The sequence below is a fragment of the Thamnophis sirtalis genome, unplaced genomic scaffold (genome assembly GCF_051295495.1).
Source record: "Thamnophis sirtalis isolate CommonGarterSnake01/CBP01778 unplaced genomic scaffold, rThaSir2_p1.2 scaffold_7, whole genome shotgun sequence".
Taxonomy (NCBI): domain Eukaryota; kingdom Metazoa; phylum Chordata; class Lepidosauria; order Squamata; family Natricidae; genus Thamnophis; species Thamnophis sirtalis.
The window spans coordinates 23,944,152-23,966,360 of record NW_028261387.1 but is presented as its reverse complement, the minus strand read 5'-3'; the positions used below and the strand labels follow the sequence as shown (position 1 = coordinate 23,966,360).

General features: G+C 39.3%; 1 protein-coding gene across 2 annotated transcripts in view; it reads right to left on the bottom strand.

The window, feature by feature from the left end:
* GNG12 (G protein subunit gamma 12) overlaps positions 1-22,173 on the bottom strand; it is a 50,618-nt gene extending 28,445 nt beyond the window's left edge. Inside the window, exons 1-2 of one of the 2 annotated variants that reach the window (XM_014066440.2) lie at positions 22,035-22,173; positions 7,399-7,502 (exon numbers count right to left, since the gene is read on the bottom strand). The gene's annotated coding sequence lies outside the window, so the exon portion shown is untranslated. Of the gene's footprint in view, positions 1-7,398; positions 7,503-9,255; positions 9,275-22,034 lie in introns of those variants that run through there. The other variant, XM_014066441.2, reaches the window with a different exon arrangement.
* Between the last annotated feature and the right edge of the window lie 36 nt (positions 22,174-22,209).

Genomic DNA, 22,209 nt, shown 5'->3' with positions numbered 1-22,209 from the left:
GCCTCCCAAAGCCTCTGCATGCCCTGGGTTTTTTTTTTGCAAGAAAATAAGATGTGCAGAGGGTTTGGGAGGTCTGCAGAGTGCAATTTTTTTTTAATAAAAAAAATGCCTCTTCAAAATCATGGTGTGTCTTATACTCCGGTGCATCTTATAGTCCGAAAAATACGGTATTTCTGAAGACCACTGGGCCAATGTCCAGTGTTTCTAAGAGTTCCCAACACAACTTTAAATTGATTCCATTAGGTAAAATGTTTTTATAATGTTCTGAATACTGTTTGTACAACTGCTTGTATGTATGTATGCATTTATTTATTTATGTTTATAGGGCTTATAAGTCATTCCAATTCTTTCAAGGCAAACAATTATCCAAGCTCTTAATTTTGGATTAAAAGAGACAGATAAGTAATCACATTTAAAAATTAAAGATATATATTATAAGCAAACATATAAAAAGCATCAACTAGCACTTGGAATTTAATAAACTTAATGCATTGTCCAAAGCAAAATCCCTAGATTCTGGATCAAAATCACTAGATATAGTATGAGATTCACAATGTGAATTCATCTATCTTGCTAAGTTTGTTTCATTGGTTTATGAACTAAACCACAATAGGCCAGGTGCTACAGTAAGTTAAGATACAACGTTATTTACAAACCACACTAGTTGGGTTAACATAACATTGAACAACTTTCCATATAGTTAATATACTGGATGAACCAAACCAATCTGGATTCAGCGCAAGAATAATTTTCTGGGGTTTTAGAAACAAATTATATATCTTCCTTTAATAAGAATACTGAATTATTTGTATCAGATAGTTTAAATACCAATAAATGCAATTCCTATATGATCAGAAACATTACAGTCCAACACAACAATGTATTGGCTTTCTGGTTATTATCCAACACTTAAATATTCCCTAGGATTACAAAAGCACAGTATTCCTTGACTTACGATAACAATTGAGCCCAACATTTCTGTTGCCAAGCGAAGACAGTTGTTAAATGAATTCCTGCAGTTGTTAAGTTAGTAACATGGTTGTAAAGTGAATCTGACTTCCACATCGACTTTGCTTATCAAAAGGTCGAAAGGTAATCACATGACCTAGGACACTGCAGCCATCATAAATATGAACCAGTTGTCAAGCATCAAGATTTTTGATTATGTGACCATAGGGATGCCACAACAGTGTTAAGTGTGAAAAATGATCATTAAGTTCCTTTTTTCAGTGCCATCATAACTTCTATTGGTCACTAAATGAACTGCTGTAAGTCAGGAACTACCTGTATGAACACTTCTAGCTGGCCCCTTTAAAAATGTTACCATCACTAAAGAGAGGGACAGGTATATAAATACTATAGTGGTTATGATTTTTTCAGTACTGGAACGTAAACTACATTGTAGTATATTATTTATTTAAGCACAGTTATGCTGTTTCAGCTGTCAAATTCTCTAATTTCAAAATGATGAATATAACTTTTCCTGTTAAGACCATTTGTAAAACTCCCTTGACTTATAGTTAACAACAGAATCTAAGCAGAGGCGTTTTTGTTTTTATAGGGTTTTTTATATGCACAGCTCTGTGAAACCACAAAAATTTATCCAGTCCTACAGCAAACATTGCAAAGGTATAATTTACGTCTTCTGAGCTTTGAGATGAAGATAGCAACACATTTTTGGAAGAATGTGCAGTTATATTCTATACTAGTTCTTAAAAGCTCTGAAAAGACAGGCTTTACAGAGGCTCAAGAGAAAAGTGATTAAAAAGGCAGAAAAAGCAGCTATTGGCTTACATAGATGTTAAAAAGATAAGACCATAGAAAGTTATCTGGATTTGAAATAAATTATGACACAGAACAAGCTTTCTGTGTTTACAGAACAATCCTTGACTTGAAAGGCACACAAAGATGTCACAATTATATTGTAGGATTTTGTAATTTTCTGGTGAGACTAGTAGTTTTGAAATTCTACTCAAGAATTTGAACAGGAAATACCGTATTTTTCAGAGTATAAAATGCACCGGAGTATAAGACACACCAAGGTTTTGAAGAGGCAAATTTAAAAAAGAAGTAGGTAGGTAGGTAGGTAGACAGAGGGATAGAGAGGGAGAGAAAGAGAGAGAAATACAGTAGGTAGGTAGGGAGAGAGAGAGAGAGTAGTTATGTAGGTAGGTAAGTAGGTAGATAAAGGGATAGATAGAGAGAGATAGAGAAAATACAGTAGGTAGGTAGGGGAGAGACAGTGTGTGTAGGTAGAGAGAGAGAAATACAGTAGATAGGTAGGGAGAGTGAGAGAGTAGGTAGGTTGGTAGGTAGAGGGATAGAGAAAGAGAAACAGAGAGAGAGACAGAAATACAGTATGTAGATAGGGAGGGAGGGAGAGTAGGTAGTACGTAGGTAGATAGAGGGGGGATAAATACAGTAGATAGGTAGGGAGAGAGAGAGTAGGTAGGTAGGTAGAGAGGGAGAGAGAGAGAGAGAGAAATACAGTAGGTAGGTAGGGAGAGAGAGAGAGTAGGTAGGTTGGTAGATGTTTTCAGGTGTATTTATCCATGTGCTGGAGAAGGAAATCGCTGACAATCTGCAACACCTAAGACTTTGTTTCTGCTGGCCCAGCACTTGATCAATGTAATTCTCATCAATCAGTTAAAGAACTTTCCAAAAGAGAAGAAAAAAAGTTTTTGCACTCTGCAAACTTTCCAAAAACAGACCGTTTCCCCCCCCCCCTTGCAGGGGCTTGCAGAGTGCTCCTGAGGGAGGGCAAAAACGAGCAAAAAAACAGCCTGTTTTTTTCCAAAAATGGGCCCGTTTCCCCCCCCCCAAAAAATTGCATGCATAGCCTTATGGAGGCTTATAGAGTGCTGCTGGGAGCTGCAGGGGGGGGGGGATGGCCTATTTTTGCTCATTTCTGCCTTCCCAGCCCCCCAGGAGCTCTCTGAAAGCCTCCATAAAGGTATACACAGCCATTTTGGTGAAGGGGCAGGGCTTCAGGAGGCAAAAAATGGTGAATTCAGTGTATAAGACGCACCCAGATTTTCTACCTCTTTTTTGAGGAAAAAAGGTGTGTCTGATACTCCGAAAAATAGGGTAATACAAATGATTCTGTATTGATCCCACAGAGTACTCACTCACAAACTGACAATAGATCAGAAGGTAAATAAAGGCTAGGTTCATGTACTGCATTAAACTCTGGCTTGTTTAAATCATGATTTGTGGAATAAGCGATACTAACCCTGTTAAAAAATGAACATACCCATAGTTGCTTGATTCACAGGTCATGCTAATTCAAAAGCTAAGAAACTGTGTAATGGTTTAGTGTCAAATATGAATCTGACCACCTTCTTGTTTTTGCTATTCGCCCAGGGATCAAGAGCTGCTGGAAATGTGCGAGCATCACTTCTCAGGATAAGCACCAAGCAAGAGGAACAATAACCTGCTCCCTTTTGTCATCTGAACAAGGAACTGCTGCAAGAAGCTGACTTCCCCCTTTCCTGACAGAAAGCATATCCTCTGTTTCAGTTACTAGTATACTATGGGAGTGAAGAAAAGATTGGAAGTAAACCCAGGCTTTGCCAGAAGAACAAGAAGGTAAGCCTAGACTTCATGTGGGATGTGAATAATAATAATAATAACAACAACAATAACAACAATAGACATTGCAATAGCAATAGCAATAGCAATAGCAGTTAGACTTATATACCGCTTCATAGGGCTTTCAGCCCTCTCTAAGCGGTTTACAGAGTCAGCATATTGCCCCCAACAATCCGGGTCCTCATTTTACCCACCTCGGAAGGATGGAAGGCTGAGTCAACCCTGAGCCGGTGAGATTTAAACAGCCGAACTGCTGAACTGCAGTCAGCTGAAGTAGCCTGCAGTGCTGCATTTAACCACTGCGCCACCTCGGCTCTACAAGGTATTGCAATACCTTGTGATGCACGAATTGAAGATAAACAGCAAGAAAAAATCACAAAGTACCGGGACTTGCAAATTGAAGTTGAGCGACTGTGGAAAAAGAAATCATGTGTTGTCCCGATTGTAATTGGAGCCCTTGGAGCAAAACCCAAAGGGCTACCTCGCTATTTGAAAATTCTAAATTTACCTGACTTGAACATTCTGATTCTACAAAAAACCACCCTACCTGGAACAGCTTATATCCTCCGACATTACCTTAACAATTCTTAGGTCCTTGGTTAGGACTCGACCTGTTGAGCTACCAGCCCCAAAGGCTGTGAATCTCACCAAAGATTAACCATGCAATAACAATAACAATAACAACAACAACCCTGGGTTGTGTCCCCACCATGGGCATGAAAGCTGGCTGGGTGACTTTGGGCCAGTCATTTTCTCTCAGCCCAGCCCACCTTACTGGGTTGTTGTTGTTGCAGAGAAAATAGGAGCAGGGAGGAGTATTATATATCTTCATTGCCTTGAGTTACTTACAAAGTAATAAAGGCAGGATAAAAATCTAATAAATGAATAATAAATAATAAAATAGCCAATAGCAGTTTGATACTAAGTTTCATGAGTTGGAATTCAGGAAGCTCTTGGGAAGGCAAATAAAAAAAGGGGCTACACAAGATCCACAGTGTATGTTTTATCTTGGAAAACTAACCCCCTCCCCTGGTTTCCTTCCATTCTTTTTCGTTTGCATTGGTTTCAATTTTTAAACTAAATGCATCAAATTAATAGAGGTAGTCCTCGACTTACAATTGCTCATTTAGAGACCAGTTCAAAGTTACAATGTCACTGATAAAAGTGACTTATGACCGTTTTTCACACTTAAGACCTTTGCAGTATCCCCATGTTCATGGGATCAAAATTCAGATGCTTGGCAGCTGACTCATACTTATGACTGTTGCTGTGTCTCATGTGAGCCCCTTTTGTGACCTTTTGACAAGCAACATCAATTGGGAAGACAGATTCACTTAACAGCTGTGTTACTAACTTATCAACTGTGGTGATTCAATTAACAACTGTGGCAAGAAAGATTGGAAAAAGGGCCAAAATTCACTTAATAAATGTCTCACTTAACAACATAAATTTTGGGCTCAGTGGTGGTTGTAAGTTGAGGGCTACCTGAAACAATATATTAAATGAAATTGAAAACTGAATAAACAGCAAATCTCTTCAAAGATGGGGAAGCTAAATGAATGGAAGGTAGAAACACAGGCCTGCCCTGTAAAAGCTCTTGTAATTAATGAGCTTATGAATATCCCAGGTCACTCATGGAGCTGGTCTTCAGATTCCTGTTGTGCTAAGTTATATATCTGACATTTCCAGATAAGTCATTTAAGGATACAGAAACACACTGCATTGTGTGCTGAGGACAGCTGGCACTCTATGAGCAAACCTAATGCGTATTTTTAATATTTATGTTAATGTTTACTACTTAACCACTACTGAAAACAATGTGGACCAGTTTCATCTAATGATTAGAGTGTTTAATTGCAACCAGGAATGCCTAGATTCCAGTTCTACCTGACTTCAAACTTCAACGAATGATTCCAGCCTAGACATTATTTTTCAGCCTAACCTTCTTCACAGGGTTGTTGTGAACACAGAATGCAGACTAGTCTCATCTGCATTGCCTTGAGTTTCCTAAATACCCATTTTCCCACAGAAATTAATTTTTCTCCAGCATTCTTTGGTGAAGACTTGGAAACTAGAAAAGGACAGGTCATACAACACAATTAGCATCCTTCTCCCTTCAATTCAACACTCTCCCAATACAAATTCTGGTTTCAAATGAATTATTAGTTTTTAACCTTAGTAAATAGAACACTTTATAGGTAGAAAAATTATGCAAGTCTCATTAGGCCTGGTAGAAGCCTGACCTCTAGTGGACAAAGGTAAAGAAATTCAGCTCAGTATATTCAAAATATACACTCTATTGCCAAAAGTATTTGCTCACCCATCCACATAATCAGAATCAGTTGTGAGCGAATACTTTTGGCAATATAGTGTATTTTAGATTTAAAGACAATCTATTTTGCTAGTTATAAATAATGGATTGCTTATTACACACACACACACACACACACAGAGCAAAATTTGGGCTCAAGATAATAAATTACCATTTATATTTTGATATTTCTGCCCAAAACGTACTTTCAAATGCCTACCTGCCAACACATACAACACACCAGGGGTAGAGAGAAAGAGTGCTAAAATTCCAGTATAAGGTAATTTTTTCTCCCATTCCTCAAGAAGGCTCAGAATGGATATGACTAGAACTGGAAATACAGTAAACAAACTGCTTTTGATCTCCTTTTGTCACCTCCAGAAACTGTACAACTGAGCGATGATGTGAGTCCTCAACTTATGACCAAATTGAGTCCAAATTTACAGTTGTGAGTCATTGCAGTTGTTAAAAGGTCACCACAGATTACCATATGACCAGACCCAATTTTACAACATTTTTAGCAGTGATTGTTAGCGGGTTCAATTTTCCCCAACTGGCATTTTTGCTGGAAAATGAAAGTAAATGCTAGCAGCCAACAAAATGCTTTGAAAATCAGGGTCATGTGACTGCAGGACACTGCAAATGGCGTAAAGAGATGCTAGTTGTCAAGAGCCCAAAATGCAATCAAGTGAACATGTGTGTACAACTATCATAATTTCAAAATTGGGTCAGAAGCATCTTCTGGGGGAAGTGGGGTCCATTGTAACATCAGTTATTAAATAACACGGTTTAAGTTGATGCCTACCTATATCATAGTTTTCTGTATTTTATGTTGTTAGTGTTATATTTCTAAAGCAATTTTAACTGTTCCAAACCCCTCAAAGCCCCACCTCCAGGAAATAAAAAGTCCTGGTGTGCTCACTATAGTCACATTATCTCATTGCTGCTATGTCCCTTGCGGTTCTTGATTCCCTAAAGATTGTTTAAAAAAAGAAACATTCCCCTCTATTGCCTACTGTTATCAGCTTAATATCCCTGGCTGGTTATTCTTCTACCAAACCTTCCATTGGCTTTTACAACAGAGCAGTAAGAAAACTGAGATCAGTGGTAACATCTAGGAAGGATCCATCATTGATAATATGAAACACCTTAATCATGATAACATTAAATATATGAATGTAAATTTAGAACTGCAGTAAAATGTAGAAATAAGAGCTATTAATAACTTCCAGGTGATATACGGTATTAAACTATATACTATTAAATATATATATTACACTTAATTTCTAAACAGCCAGCTTTTTTTATGCAAACATTTTATTACTAGTCCAATCTGGAGAAGCAAGGCAGTTTGTGATAACTTTTAAATCAATAGATCAAAAAATAAAGCCCAACAAAGCAGTCCAACAAAAAATCCCACAAACTGATCTCCAAGTATACTAATAATTCCTGAACTTGAAAATAAGGATGCTATTTTTGGGGGGGGGGGGTAATACCTTCAAAGAACAGGAACACTTGGGCTTTTATATCACCAAATATCAGGTAATCTAGCTTCCAATCCTTTTTCCGCCACAAATAGTGTACTTGGCCTGTGGCAAATCTGTAAAACAAAAGATCAGGAATTAAATATATAGATAATGAAAGAAAAAGAAAGAGTCTATAGAGGGAAACATACCTCTTCTTGCAGCAGTAAAAATGCTATAAAGACTTTTCTTTTAAAATGTATCTGGTTATTAATAACGTGATAATTTAATGAAAATACATGCTTTCTTTAAAGTGTTTATGAGCCAACAATGCCATATAATATTCAGTAAGCAAGTGGACCACTGGCTGAACTCAAACACCCTCCATTGCATAAGGCAATTTTTACATCATATTTTTTGGGAACTCAGCCACTGTGGTTTGTAAATCAGAATGTTCTCAATGGCATCAATCACGTATTTGTTGACACAGAAAAATGCAACTTTTGACAGTATACTGAATGTTCAACATGGCCTGTAAATCCTACATTGGCTTTTTTCCACTTTCTCCTCTAGAAAAACAAATCTTATATTAAAATAAACAGCCTGAAAGACAAAGCACCATTCAAACCTTTGGTATGAAACCTTTGGTATGTATTTTTGCATTATAAGATGCTCCGGACCATAAGATGTACCTAGCTTTTGGGGAGGAAAACAAGAAAAAAAGAATCTGCTTCTGCCTCCCAGCATCCATCAGTAGTCATCTGCCTAGCATCCTTGCAGCAAACAGCAAACAGCCTGGTCAACTTCAGCACATTATCATAGCCTGATTTAGCACGAGCAGCTGATTGGCGATTGGATCAGCCTCCCGGAATACCACCAATCAGCTGTTCCAGGGTGCGGAGATCGCTGCCACTATCACTGCCTCTGCGTGTCCCATTTTTGGCCTCGACGTACCCTATTTTTTGTTTCTACATGTCCCATTTTCAGCCTTCGTGCATCCCATTTTCAGCCCATTGTAGGCAGCAGGGATTGTTATAGGCAGCAGCGATCAGCGGTGGCGGCGACAATCCCTGCTGCCTGGAATTGGCCGAAAATGGGATGCATGTAGTCCGAAAATGAGGCATGTGGAGGCTGAAAACAGGACACACAGAGGCCAAAAATGGAGTGTGCGGAAGCAGAAGTGTGGGGCTGGCAGGTGGGCGGGGCTTTGGCAACATTTGCACTATAAGATGCACAGACATTTCCACCCACTTTTTTGGAGGGGAAAGTGCACCTTATACGGTATTCTGTTCAAAATTTCTACTGTCCCTCTTTACAGACACATAAATAGATGTAAATTTCATTGAGTTAAATGTGGGGTTATTGCCAGTTCAGTCAATATTCAATTTCAGCCCTGGCTTGCTTTCTGTTTCCTTACAATAAAAAATCAGTTTCAAACATATTTAATAGTATTGAGATGATTGCTTTGACTTTTACTACAAAATTCTATCATGAACATGAAATTAAATCTAAATAACTTGCCAGGAGGCTAACACTGTTGTCGGTCAAAATTAAAAAAAAACATAATTTTGTGACACCCCCTAAAAAGGAGTTTTCTAAAAACAATTTTTCAAAGCATTTAATTCTATGAAAATGATCCACAAAAATCTGATCTGATAACAGATTTGAACCTTCAACCTCCACCTCACATCCTACAGGCTGACTTTTCAGCTCATGGGGTCTTGAGCAAAGCTCTCTCCCCTGTCCATCCTACCAGCCCTCCTACTCCTACTTTACTTTGTCCTCATGTTTCTGCTATCTGTGGGGAATTAAGGAATGGGAAATGCCTCGATAAAATAGGAAGCTGATCTTGCTGCAGTTCCTACCAGAGCATTAGAAGGATGGCTTTACCTTTCTATTCCTCCTTGCCATGAAAAAGGTGTACATGAGCAAAACTGCCAGGGCTACTAGGCGATGCTCTCTGCACTCCCTCACTTGTGGATATTGGCACAGATCCTGGTTCATGTGAGTTTGACTTGACACCCTCTTTTCCCTGATGGAAAAAATAATATGCCTGTTGAAGCACTATTTCTTCATACGGAGACATATTCCAGAAGAATACAGTAGGACACTTTAAAGAGGTAGGGATTAATGGATATCATTCTGCTTCAATAGTTAACCAAAGGGTCTAGAATAGATCAAGCTACTTGACCAAATTCATTTCCTTATACTTAACACTTTACTTATACATAACACTTTTTGTTCCAATTTACACAGTGAGCCAGAAAATAGTATGAATAAGAAGGTCTCTCAATGGTTATTGTCATTTTACACAAAGCGGTGGAATAAGCTGGTTCCGTACAACAAAAGAAAGTAGTAGTCAATGAAACAAAAAAAGTGGTTAATACATGTACGGGATGTGTATTTTCCTCCCCATATTTAATATATTACATAAGGGAAGTTGATTTTGGTAGAATTGTACAGGAATGATGACATGTCAGCCTGATTCAAGGGAAGGTCAGATGAATATGCACCTCTTGGGGAATGGAAAAATTGCTAATGAATGCTATGCCCGATCTATTCAGTGATCTGGGCTCTATAGAAAATACCTTTTAAGAGGAACTCATGAAGAGTCCATGCAATAAACAGTTCGATGGTGTCACTTTGGCATATGAGCCAGAATTCCATGGAAATATGTTGACTATTTAAACCAGGGGTGTCTAATCTTAGCAACGTTAAGGTTTAGCTCTTTAACACTTACATCCACAAGTCTTAAAATTGCCATGGTTGGACAACCTGATTTAAACAAAGCAAAAATTATGTTGTATTAAACATATCGGCAATCTTTTCACACACTGAGAGAATTTCCTCTTGACTGCAAGATCAAATGTCCTTAATGTAACAGGCTATTTCTGATCCCCAAACTGTGCTCTCTTACTGATATCACAAGCTTTCCTCACAGCACCATATTCACACAACCTACTAACTACCAGGAAGAAATGAAAAAGGTTCCCCATAAGCTTGAATGTGGCCCAATTGATTGGTAATCAGAACTTGAGCTAGACGCCTGCTTCAAATTTAAAATATCCTACTCTTGTATGAGTGTTTGACCACAGCCTGATTCAGGTATTTATAGAAGAACAAGCAGAACCTGAGGACAGAGTCAAGAGAGGAATCAGCCTGGAATCATTACATTCCCATAAGTGGTCCAAATTCAGCCCTTCTTGAATTCCATTAGTTTAAAGGTAAAGGTTCCCCTCACACATATGTGTTAGTTGTTCCTTATTCTAGGGAGTGGTGTTCATCTCCATTTCAAAGCCGAACAGCCAGCGTTGTCCGAAGACATCGCCGTGGTCATGTGGCTGGTATGACTAAACACCGAAGGCACACGGAGCACTGTTACCTTCCCACCAAAGGGGGTTCCTGTTTTCCTACTTGCATTTTTATGTGCTTTCAAACTGTTAGGTTGGCAGAAGTGGGACAAGTAATGGGAGCTCATTCCATTACACGGCCCTAGGGATTTGAACCGCAGAACTGTCGACCTTGCTGATCAACAAGCTCATTAATTTATGTAGTGCCAATTTAGCGCTGTTAATTGACCACTAGATTTTGTGTATAGGCATGAACAATAAATCAGTTTAACTGGAATTTAATGTGTGGTCCTCATTCTTTGCGCATGACAGGTATTTTGCCCGACATTGTAACTCTATAGATAATCAAACCACTAAATTAACACGGTTTGGGATTATGTGGAATATGAGAGCAACCTGAGTTTAGGAAAGATAGCACAGATATATGTCTGTTAATTTTATATCACATCTTTATTTCAGAGATAGGAGTCTTAACATACCGTATTTTTTGAAGTATAAGACGCATCTTTTTCTCTCAAAAAAGAGGCTGAAAATCTGGGTGCGTCGTACACACTGAATACAGCATATTTTGCCTCCCAAAACCCAGCCCCCTTCACCAAAATGGCCATGCAGAGCCTTTAGAAGGCTTTCAGAGAGCTCCTGGGGGCTGGGGAAGGCAGAAATGAGTGAAAAACGGGCTGTTTTTTGCTCAATTTTGCCCCCCCCTCCAGAGCCCAGGAGTACTCTATAAACCTCCTAAAGACTATGCATGCAAATATTTTGACCAAAAATGGGCCTGTTTTTGTGAAAAATTGGCCATTTTTGCTCATTTTGAGGGGGCACCCCCCAGGAGCACTCTGCAAACCCCCTAAAGGCTATTCATGCCTTTTTTGGGGGGAACACAGGCCCATTTTCGCAAAAAACGGGCTGTTTTTGGAAGGTTTGCAGAGTGCAAAAATGTTTTTTTTTTATTTGCCGCTTCAAAACCTTGGTATGTCTTATACTCCGGTGCATCTTATACTCCAAAAAATATGGTATATTAATGAGATGTACAAAACCAATCTATAATTTACACTTATCATTTTTAATTTCTAGACTGTAATTAAATTGGCTTTCTGTCCATTTATGATTCTCTTTTTAGTAGTATTACTATAACTGTAAGTTACCTTGAATTTCATGTGGAGAATTTTAGTGTTTGAGACACTAAAGATGATGAGGAGCAAGAGGAGCTGTTGCTAAGTAACAGAATACGTTTCATAAGCCAGAAAACTCTTCACCGAGCATCTTTGGTTGCAACAAACTAGCCTAAGGCTCAAAAAAGCTGAAGTAGTCTCTGATCAGAAACAATTGGTGGCTCTCAACCCTATTTTCTCTGCCCCTTCCAAAGAAACGTGACATTGTGCTACTTAGACTTGCTGGAAAATTACAAAAAGGTGTAGCCCATTATTATTTTTTGGCCTATTTCTGGTGGTGGCAATAAATGAAACAAAGAAAAGACTATGTTAAACCTCAGACAATCATGCCACATTTATGTTTTAAAAAATGCCAGTACTTCCTTCAACACTGGAAAAATGGGCTAAAAGCCAATCTTCTCTGATGATAACATTAATCACTATCACTCACTGTAGTCACTGATTCGTTCTTTAAGCATAGCAATCAAGAGAGTTAATGCTCACATCTGGACTAAATGGAGCAGTGTAAGTCAGAGTTGTACATCTTTGTTTTCCGGGGAAAGATTTATGATTTTGTGACAATGGCCTTTCCTAAGAGCTTGAATTAGCTTTTTATTCAAAATTATGATAGTGCTGAACGAGGGCTATTTATGAGGCCATCACAGCACTCCACCCTCCACATGATCACGGTTGAGGCACTTGGCAACCAGCCTGAACTTACAACAGTTGAAGCGTCCTGCTGTCATGTTATCACCGTTTACAACCTCCCCTGCTGACTTCCCACAAGCAAAGTCAAAGGAGAAGCTGACAGGGAAGATTTAAGTTGCTCTTGCTCCTGTCAAAAGTATGATGTCCCGGAGATATTGGATCCTGTAGTGCAGCACTGCAGCACCTCCCTGCCTGCACTCCATAGTACAGAGGTCTCCAACCTTGGCAACGTTAAGACTTGTGGACTTCAACTCCCAGAAGCTGGCTGAGGAATTCTGGGAGTTGAACTCCATAAGTCTTAACATTGCCAAGATTGGAGACCCTTGCCATAGTGCATTTCCACTTGGCCATGCCTAGCCATTGAGTCCTCTGTCTGGCCATGCTCACACAAACCACTGCACCTACCTGCTCTCCACCTATCTGCACTCCAGGGTACTTTCAATACTCAATGCACCATTGCACAGCATCACAGGATTCCCTTACACAAGCATGTTCACACTGTGTCACAGCAATCTTCCCTGCCCAACTATGCTTGCACGAGGCCACAATACCCATCCCACAAGTAGTCTTCATTTAAGGAGGCTAATTGGGATGAGAATTTCCATCAATAAGCAGTGCGGTTATAAAGTGTGACATGCAAGTGCAATCTTTTAGCATTAGAACTCCTGGCAGTTCCTACTGCTATTGTTAAGTGAGGACCTCATGTGATTACAACTTGAGATTTCCTGCTGTCTTCCATCTAGAAAAATCATTGGGGAAGCCAGCAGGAAACCAGAAGTCCCAGTCATGACAAGCCTTTGGTAGGCAGTTCAGAAACAGCCCTGCAGTCTCCTTAAATGAAGACTACTTGTAGTTTAAAACCAATAATAGTACAGAAACCTAAAGATACCATATTAGCACTGTAAGGTTCCTGGAGTAAAGATTCTGAAATTTAAATAACTACCTAATAACTAAAATTCCTGTTATATTAGATGTATAGATGTAATTACTTCTCTGCAATTCCTTGTTGTAAACTATCCTCCAGTTTCAAAGTCCCCAGGACTAAAATACGGTAAAAATTTTTTAAAAAACTATACGAATCATGTAATTATTAATACACACTTCAAACGAGAAATAGAGCAATATCAGCATTAAAACATATTTTTCAGGATATTTCAGAAGTGGTAAAAAATCCAGTCAAGAACCTTTTTCAGCAACAGAAGCTTAGGTGAAAAGACACAGCAAAGCGAACACAGCAAACTAATTGATATCTGATATCAATTTTAAAATTCTCAACTCTTGGGATACTCTGCACATTTCAGCTGTAGGTTTTTATAGGGCAATGTCCCCAACCACTTAGAATGAAATGTACATCTGAGCCGAACTGGAAAATTTAGAAAGGATATTATTCATCTAACTAGTTTAACCTACCACATGCTTGAAAATGTACCAAAAAGGGGGTTGAGAGTTTAAAAATTGTGTTTACATGTGCTTGTATCAAGAAAGGGTAAATCTATCTTTAAATTAGACTAGGTCCTCAATCAAACCCAATTACAACTTTTTGAACATGGGGAAGGGACAAGTTTATAGACTTTGGGGCACTGATTACCAGTATGTTGTATACCAGGTAGTCCTTGACTTGTGACCACAATGGAACTCAGAATTTACATTGTATATCATGACAGCCATAAGTCGAGGTGCCCATGTGAACAACCTGATTTTACGTCATTAAGTCGTTAAGCAAGCACAATGGTTCTTAAACAAGCCCATTGTCTACAATGGGTGGTTTTTGTCAGAACAGCAAGGCTTGCTCATGTGACTGAGAAATGCTACACACAGCCATAACAGTTGGTCTGCTTGCCAAGCATCCCAAATAGAGAACAGAATGCAAGTGTTTTGGCATTGGGTTTTCTTTGGGGGGGCGGCGGCGATATGATTGGTCTTGTTAACCTTTGAATGAGGACTGCATCCTAGTATGCAAAGGAACCAGTCATCTAAAGGTAATTATGCAGCAGAGGATACAAAAGTAATCGGCCTGTAGAATCGCTCTGGAGGGGTTGTGGGCTTTGGCAGACAAAAATGTCCTGTCATATTGTGGCAGCTGGACTTTAGTCATTATGCATTTGTTTGCTTTTAACAATATTTATAACCAACCTCAATTCTGATCCTCTGGGTGAGGTACAATGAAGAAAAGGTATTGGAAACAGATAAAAGTAATAGATTCTTAAAAATGCAAACAAGAACAAAGCTGCTATATCATGCTGCTGCTTGGTCTTATTTTTGAAACATCGGTTGAGCAGCGACCACCCATACCTCTGGGACAGGGTGTTCTTTAAAATAAAGGCTACCACCGTCATCTGGCCCATGATCCACAAACCTCAGAAGTAGAGAGGACTTCCAGAGACCTATTCTAAATAGCTAGGCTGGTGGAACTAATTTGATTTTGGCAAGTATCTAAATATATCCTGGTGCTGCATTGTAAAAGGCTTTAAAAGTGATAGTACTTAATTGATATATTGGTACTGTACTTCAATTTGACCCAGCAGCCTGTTGGCAACCAGGGCAGATTTTTTTTTTCAAGAATAAAGAAGCACATACCACTGAAGGGGAGGTTTTAATGCCATAGGATAAATCTTTCTAAGAAGATTGGAAGATTTTCCCAATAGGGTTATATTCAAGAATTGGAATTTGATAGGAATTTGGGCAGGTTATTTCCTGATCTGTCCTGCAAAAGGAGTCAGACATTTTTTACTAGGCATATATTTTATTCATCCTAGATATATAAAGTATCTGAACATTTGATCAGTGTATTTCTAAGGTCTTAAGAATGATAGGAAAAACATAATAGAAAAATAAGAGTCATTTTTGTTCCTGCATTATGTAGACCATTATGGTCTATGGTAGTGCACTTGTTTTTTATGAAGCTTAATTATCTAATTATTTAAAAATATGTTTATTGCATCTTTGAGTTTTAAGATCTGCAACAAACAATAACATGACAAACTAACAGGGAAAAAAAGGCTGAGGCATGGGTCATATGCAACTCTGCATATAAACTGAAAATCAACAAAAATTTCAAGGTTTTGTGATAATTGAAAGAAGGTATATGGCAAGTAAAACGGGATTCCATTTGGACAACTTTTAAAGTCCCATTTTTGAACAATATTTTGTCTTTTTAGCATTAGCTTTTTTATGAGATGCACCACACTGCTCTCTTACATTTAGCTTGTGATCAAATAAAACCTGAATCTCCTTTTCCACCTTAAAACCAGGGTTTCCTGCTTAACTTCGTTGAAATTCATCATTTAGTTCAATGTTACAGTTTAACAAAATTGTCTGAACATTGATTTAACTTTGTGGTATTATCTACATTTTCAGTTTCACCTCATCTCAAAATATTATTAAACATCTCATAGCAAGCTTTAAAAAAAATAAAGCCTAAGACTGAAGCCTATGATGGTGCACTCAAGATCCCAACCATCCCCAGATGGTTTTAGAAATTTTATTAAGCATACACTGACTTTATTTTATGTAGTGTTAAATTATAGTTTAAACAAACCAGAAGTACTTGGGTTCATACAGTACACAAAACCTCCAAGAAGCTGCATTTTGACTTGGCCAGATGTAAGAATTCATCCTGTGGATTCAGTTGTTTAAACCAGCTTTGTCTCTGGCTCAGGAATTCTGGGATTTGAAGTCCACAGGTTGTGAAGGGGCCATAGTTGCCCACCCCTCCACTGTACTGTACACATTTGTTAAATCTAGACCTGAACTCATAGGAGATTCAGATTTTTACATTTAATGTTATTAAAGTTTTCAGATGCAGGGCCATGGCTGCAATTAGGTTGTTTGGTAAATCCTTGATGATTTGCCAGCCATTCAAAGGCAAAAGGATCTTTTTGCAAATGAATTTCTATAGAGGGAAGGAACTCCTGTGGAATGGTTAAAATTCAAGCTTGCCATTCATTAGTATAAAATCATATATTTTCGAGTTAATTTTTATGACAATGATCTTTTGCCTGAAACTCAAGGCAATGCACATAGAGTGCTCTTTTTTAATTTCTTTCCATTAAAATTGCCTTGTGTAGAAAGTTGGGCAGAGGGAGATTGACTGGCCTCAGATCATCCAGTTAGTTTATGTAGTTGAGATGGACTAGAACCTTCATTCCCAGCTTCTAACCCAACACTTTAACTATTACAACACAAGGTGCAACTTCAACCTATCTGGAGGACAGGTTGGAGAAGGCTACATTATTATCTAGACATGTTAGTGGAAAACTGGATGCTGCGTTTAGTGTAGGAGCATCACTAGCATTTTGGTTTTATTGCTTATCTATGACTAGCAGTCAACAAAATACAGATGTAGCTGATATAAAGCTATTTATTTTTGTTTATATGGAAGACATGTCACGTACATGAGCTTAATCTTGTTTCCATCTTTAGTTTTTTTCTTGCTAAACCAGACTTGCAAGATTTTAAAAAGACATTTTCTGATACTGTATTTCTATTTGATTGAATGAGTGACTGGTTTTGCAGCTTATCACATCAAACTTGTGGCTATAACTTTTAGTTCGCAAAGCATCCGAATGTTTTTTGCTACATGAATGTTGTATCTTTCTACTGCTGTCTAACAAATTAATCTGCATTCATATCAGTACAGCTTTATGTACAATAATGGATTAACATTTCAGTATAATTTCAGTTATGGTGTATAATTTTTGTTGAAATGAATTGTACTTCATTTGCTTTATCTGTTGTCTGTCAGGGTTCTTTTCTTATTCAACCTTGCTTACTTCCATATGGATGGGTGGGTGATAAAATGCCCATATCTGAATTAGGGGCATTTTCTGAGAATTCACCTAGCGTATGTGAGTTTTTCTCCTAAGGAGAAAAAGAAAAAGTAGATGTTATTCTGGCTTTTCTGAAGGAAGCAACAGGAAGAGTCGAGCATAATTTTGTTTCTCTTTATAAAGAGAAAGAAAGAAAGCAGAATGCAGATCCCAAATTATTTTCTGTTCCTCAAGTGACCATTGTGGGATCTTGTAATCTGAAGTTATTTATCTTATGTACTTGAAGTGGGGAAAAAACCCAAACCTTTGCTTGGCCCATCCATTGCACACTTTGAGCCTGGGGCACTTATTGATAAGCACAGTTTCTATAGGGCAGAGGCTGTGAATTACATGGAAGTTTGGAAATACTAAATACTTTAGCAATAACTTGTTTTTGAAGAATTATATTTTGCCTTGGTTCCATAGCATAATTCATTAATTTCTTATTCAGCTATGTAGGAACCTTCCAATCTTGAAAAACACTCCTTGCATGTGGTAATTAATCTTTATACAATATAGCAAACTGATACAGTTCCTTTGAGACACTGGCCTGGTTCATATAATAGCCATACACTGTTTGTTTGACTTTAGTAGTGAGCATGTTATATGAATGCAATCACTGTGGTTTAGAAATCTGCTTTATACTTTGTTATGTAATTTAGTTTATAATGTAATATAATTCAGTAAATCATGATGGAACAAACTGTGGGACGTGCAAGGCAAGAATCCAGTTAGCGTGTGACGGTAGAGCTCAACAGCAGACTACTGTATTACAAATTTTGTCTGCAGATGAAATGAGACAATATTTCTTTACTGCTATAAATGCTGAAGCCAACCAAAGCCAAATTGTGAAATATAGTCAATCTCCACAATAATACAAAATAATCAAATTCTGCAACTCCTAAAGCTGAAATATAAGATGTATCCAGAGGTGGTATGGTAGTGGAAAATTTGAGTAGTTCCGAGAACCAGCAAATAGGCTGGCCATGCCTCTGCTGCCTCCCAACTGATCTTCTTTTGTTGCCCTGAACAGGAGAACGGAGCTGGAAAGAAGGTTAATGGGGTGGGGAGGGAATGGGGTTTTTGCAGTATCCTTCCCCTGCCATGCCCACAAAGCCACACCTACAAAGCCACACCACGACCACAAAACCGCACCCACAGAATCAGTAGTAAAAAAAATTTGAAACCCACCACTGGATGTATATGTCTACTGTACAATCAAAACCATAACCAACTTTCAAATTATGAGATAAAACTGAACTATTGAGCACCCCTCACAATTCTTTCAATCTTAACTCATCACCAGGGACTACAATTAAAAGAAAATCAACTTCTGGTATTCAAATTGCAATTGATATCATTTTATTCACGTATGTGTCTATGTTTGTGTCAAAGAAGTTGAACTTGACTATTGATAATTTCATGGCTCCAGCCATTTAGTATTCTTTGCAACAGTATGGAAATTATTTACCATGGGATGATTTCTTTTAAACTTCTACTTTATCCTATAACTCTGGGATTCCCTGAAGGCAGTGCAAAGACTACTGAGTTCCTCAGCCACTGATTGATGATATGACTCTGTACTGAGCCAAATATTTGCAATTTTATAATGATCTGGAAGGTATCCTAGGCCAATGTCTACTAAGGTCAAGTTTAAAGCTGACCTTGCCTAAAGGTCTCCCATCCAGGAATTAACCAAGAATGCAATAAATCAATTTCAAAAAAGCATGATGGGCATGTGCAAATGTGGAAAACAATTGTTAACATTTACAATAATCTTTAAAATGGAAAATAAAAAAATGTAGCTCAGATCCTAAAAATATGACATACTCTAAATCTCTAAGGAATCAGTTTATACTGTAAAACACTTTAAGTATACATGCTGTGAGAATAGTTACATAAAATCTAAATAAATGCAGTCTGCAAAAGAAAGCAACCCTAACTTCAATTCATCATGACATTATTTTTTTCTATTTGCACAGCTACTAAAAAAAGTTAACAAAAAATACAGAAGTTGAAGCTAAATCTTTCTTAGAGCAAATAATCTCATGTCACCTAGAACAGTTATAATGTGCTGACAGTTATAATCATATAAAGCAAGTATAAGGAGGGATTCTAACTTAAAAGAAATTTAAATAGAGTTTGTCTTAAATAACTATTAAATAGAAGAAGCTGTTTAATCCAACTTTGTTGCATTTCACTATGCTGTCAGTCTTGTGTTTCATTTCCATAACAAACAAAATCAACTTTAAGCATGACAGAACACGTTCAACAACTCCCTAATGTTCTGCTGTCCCATTTTCTTGTGACTAGATTCCCAACATCAGGCCTCCACAAATGTATTTGCCAAGTGTCAGAACAAAAGAGAAATCCTTCTTCAATTCCGAACTTGGAAATGTGAGGAGACCTTCACACTGTACTGAATTTGCAGTAGACTTGGGGATATTAAAATACCCTCCAGAAAGGTGGAGAAGTGTGTTTTTAACTTGAAATTTCAATCGTGCTGAACTTTGGAACAGATAGAAACTCACCATCAGTGAAAGATGAACACTAAGGGAGATATGAGAGGCCCACTTCCTTTCTCAATGTTTCTGGTCATGCAGAGCACTATGGGAATGATCAATGACAACTGTCTCTTATGGAAGTCTAGAAAGCCAAGACTGTGGATTCCTGCCAATCATACTGTTACTTTAGGGAGGAAATGCAATTATTATTCAGCAGACATTTCACTAGCAATGGTGAAAGTGTAATGTTTATTACTGTTTTCAGCATATGCTCCAGAGTCACCTAACATTCAGATTGGAACAATTACTTCCTTTTTTCCTTTCTTACAACATCCTGAGTACTGGGTGGAGTCTCATTCGGCTCACTTTCACAAATTGTAGAGATTTTTTTAAATAGTACATAAAAGCAGCTTAAGACAAAGCAGACAGTGGAAGGCCCCTTGATAACTATTTTCTCCTGCTTTTTCTCCTTAGGTTGTGTACAAAATGATTTGTTCTTTCCAAAATTCTGCCATTTTGAAAAAGATTTCAAAGCAGGAATAGAAGACGTGTGTATTTTTGCCAAAATCCGGAATACAAATTATGTTTGTGATACTCAACCATTACTGAACCACCACCACTAGAAAAAAAATAAGTATGCCATTAATAGTTAGATTCATCTCCAGCTACCATGCCGACTGCTGCCTTTTTCTACAACTACGAAGGTCTATAAAAATCCAGAAACTGAATTATTAGCATGAATTAGGATTATTATGAATGATAACACTTTACCAATGAGATAATAGCATCTGTGCACTGCTGGACATCCAGAGTAGGCAACCTCCATCCACAAAATATTGCAGCCAATGTACCAAACAGGACAAAGATGGGTCTTTTAGCCAAACAATAGTGATCCCTCATCAAGGCAAAACCAATCTGCCATATACTGATTTCCCCATTCCCAATCTGATGCTTATGATGATGGGAGTTCAATGTCCAAAAACTCTGGATAGCACCTGCATGGCAGTAATTAGTAACAGATAAAGGAAGCGTTGTCTCTCCTTCGGTGCTTTTCTGCATAAGGTATAAATACCACTTTTTGTTTTGTTTTTACCGAGGGGGGCCAACAGAACTTTTAAATTCTGTGCGATTGTCTATGAGAAAAGTGGGCCAAATGTATCATACATTCTCACAGGCAAGCCAAACTTGCAGAACATGGTCCAATGCAACCCCTGGGCCAGAGGAACGTCGAGTTCCTCTAAACCAGTGTTTCTCAACCTTGGCAACTTGAAGATGTCCGGACTTCAACTCCCAGAATTCCCCAGCCAGCGAATGCTGGCTGGGGAATTCTGGAAGTTGAAGTCCGGACATCTTCAAGTTGCCAAGGTTGAGAAACACTGCTCTAAACCTATCCTCTGCGTTTCTGAAATAAGGGCCGATCCAGCGGTCCAGGGAAACCTGGGGAGAGGGGGGAAGCCCACTCCTTCGTGGGGACAGCCAGTCAAGTCAAAGAGCTTGGGAAGGAGACACAGAAATTAATTCAAGTTCCTTTAACTGACTCTAACAAAATGATAGGCTGAGGCTCCGGGAAACCGGTTAGGGAGGCTAAGGGCAGGCAGGGCTCATTGCCTCAGAACCTGGAGCTGCTTCCATGCCCAGGCCCGGGTCTTCGGCTTCGCAACAGTGTCTGTCTGGTCATCCCCCAAGGCGCTTTGGGCACACAACCGCGCCTCTGTTCTCTAATTGACCACGGACGGCTTTGAAGTGGGGGGGAGAAGAAAAAGAGGATCCCCGGACGGGCTTCTCCGCCTTCGCAAGCACAGCCGGGATCCGGGGAGCCAGCGCCAGGGACGGGTGGCCTAGCGGCCCCAAGCGCCGTTCTCGCGCCGCAGCCACGCCTCGCCCAGCGCCCCGCAGTGGCGGGAAAGAGCCAGGCGCCCCCGGTAGTGCCCAGTGCCGCCGCCGCCGCCTAAAACCACGCCGCCAGCCAGGGGCGAAGGGCAGCGGCGGGCAGAGCCGAGGGACAGTCCTCACCCGCCAGCCGTCGCCGCAATGGCGAGAGGCGGAGACAAAAAAAAACCCGGGGCAGGGAAGGAGGAAGAAGGCGCTGTCTCTCACCGAGACCCTCCCGCTCTTCCCCCAAAACAGCCCCGCCGCCCCGCCGCTCACCGTCCGCGGGACCCTCCTCGACGCCCCCACACGCCTCCGCCCTCCTCGCCACTCGGGACTCCACCGTCTCTATGGGCGACCGGAGCTGGCCGACCTCTCACCCGCTCCTCCTCCTTTCCTCCTCCGCGGCTGGCTCCGCCTGGCCCCGGGCGGGGAAGGCGACAGGGCTTCCTGG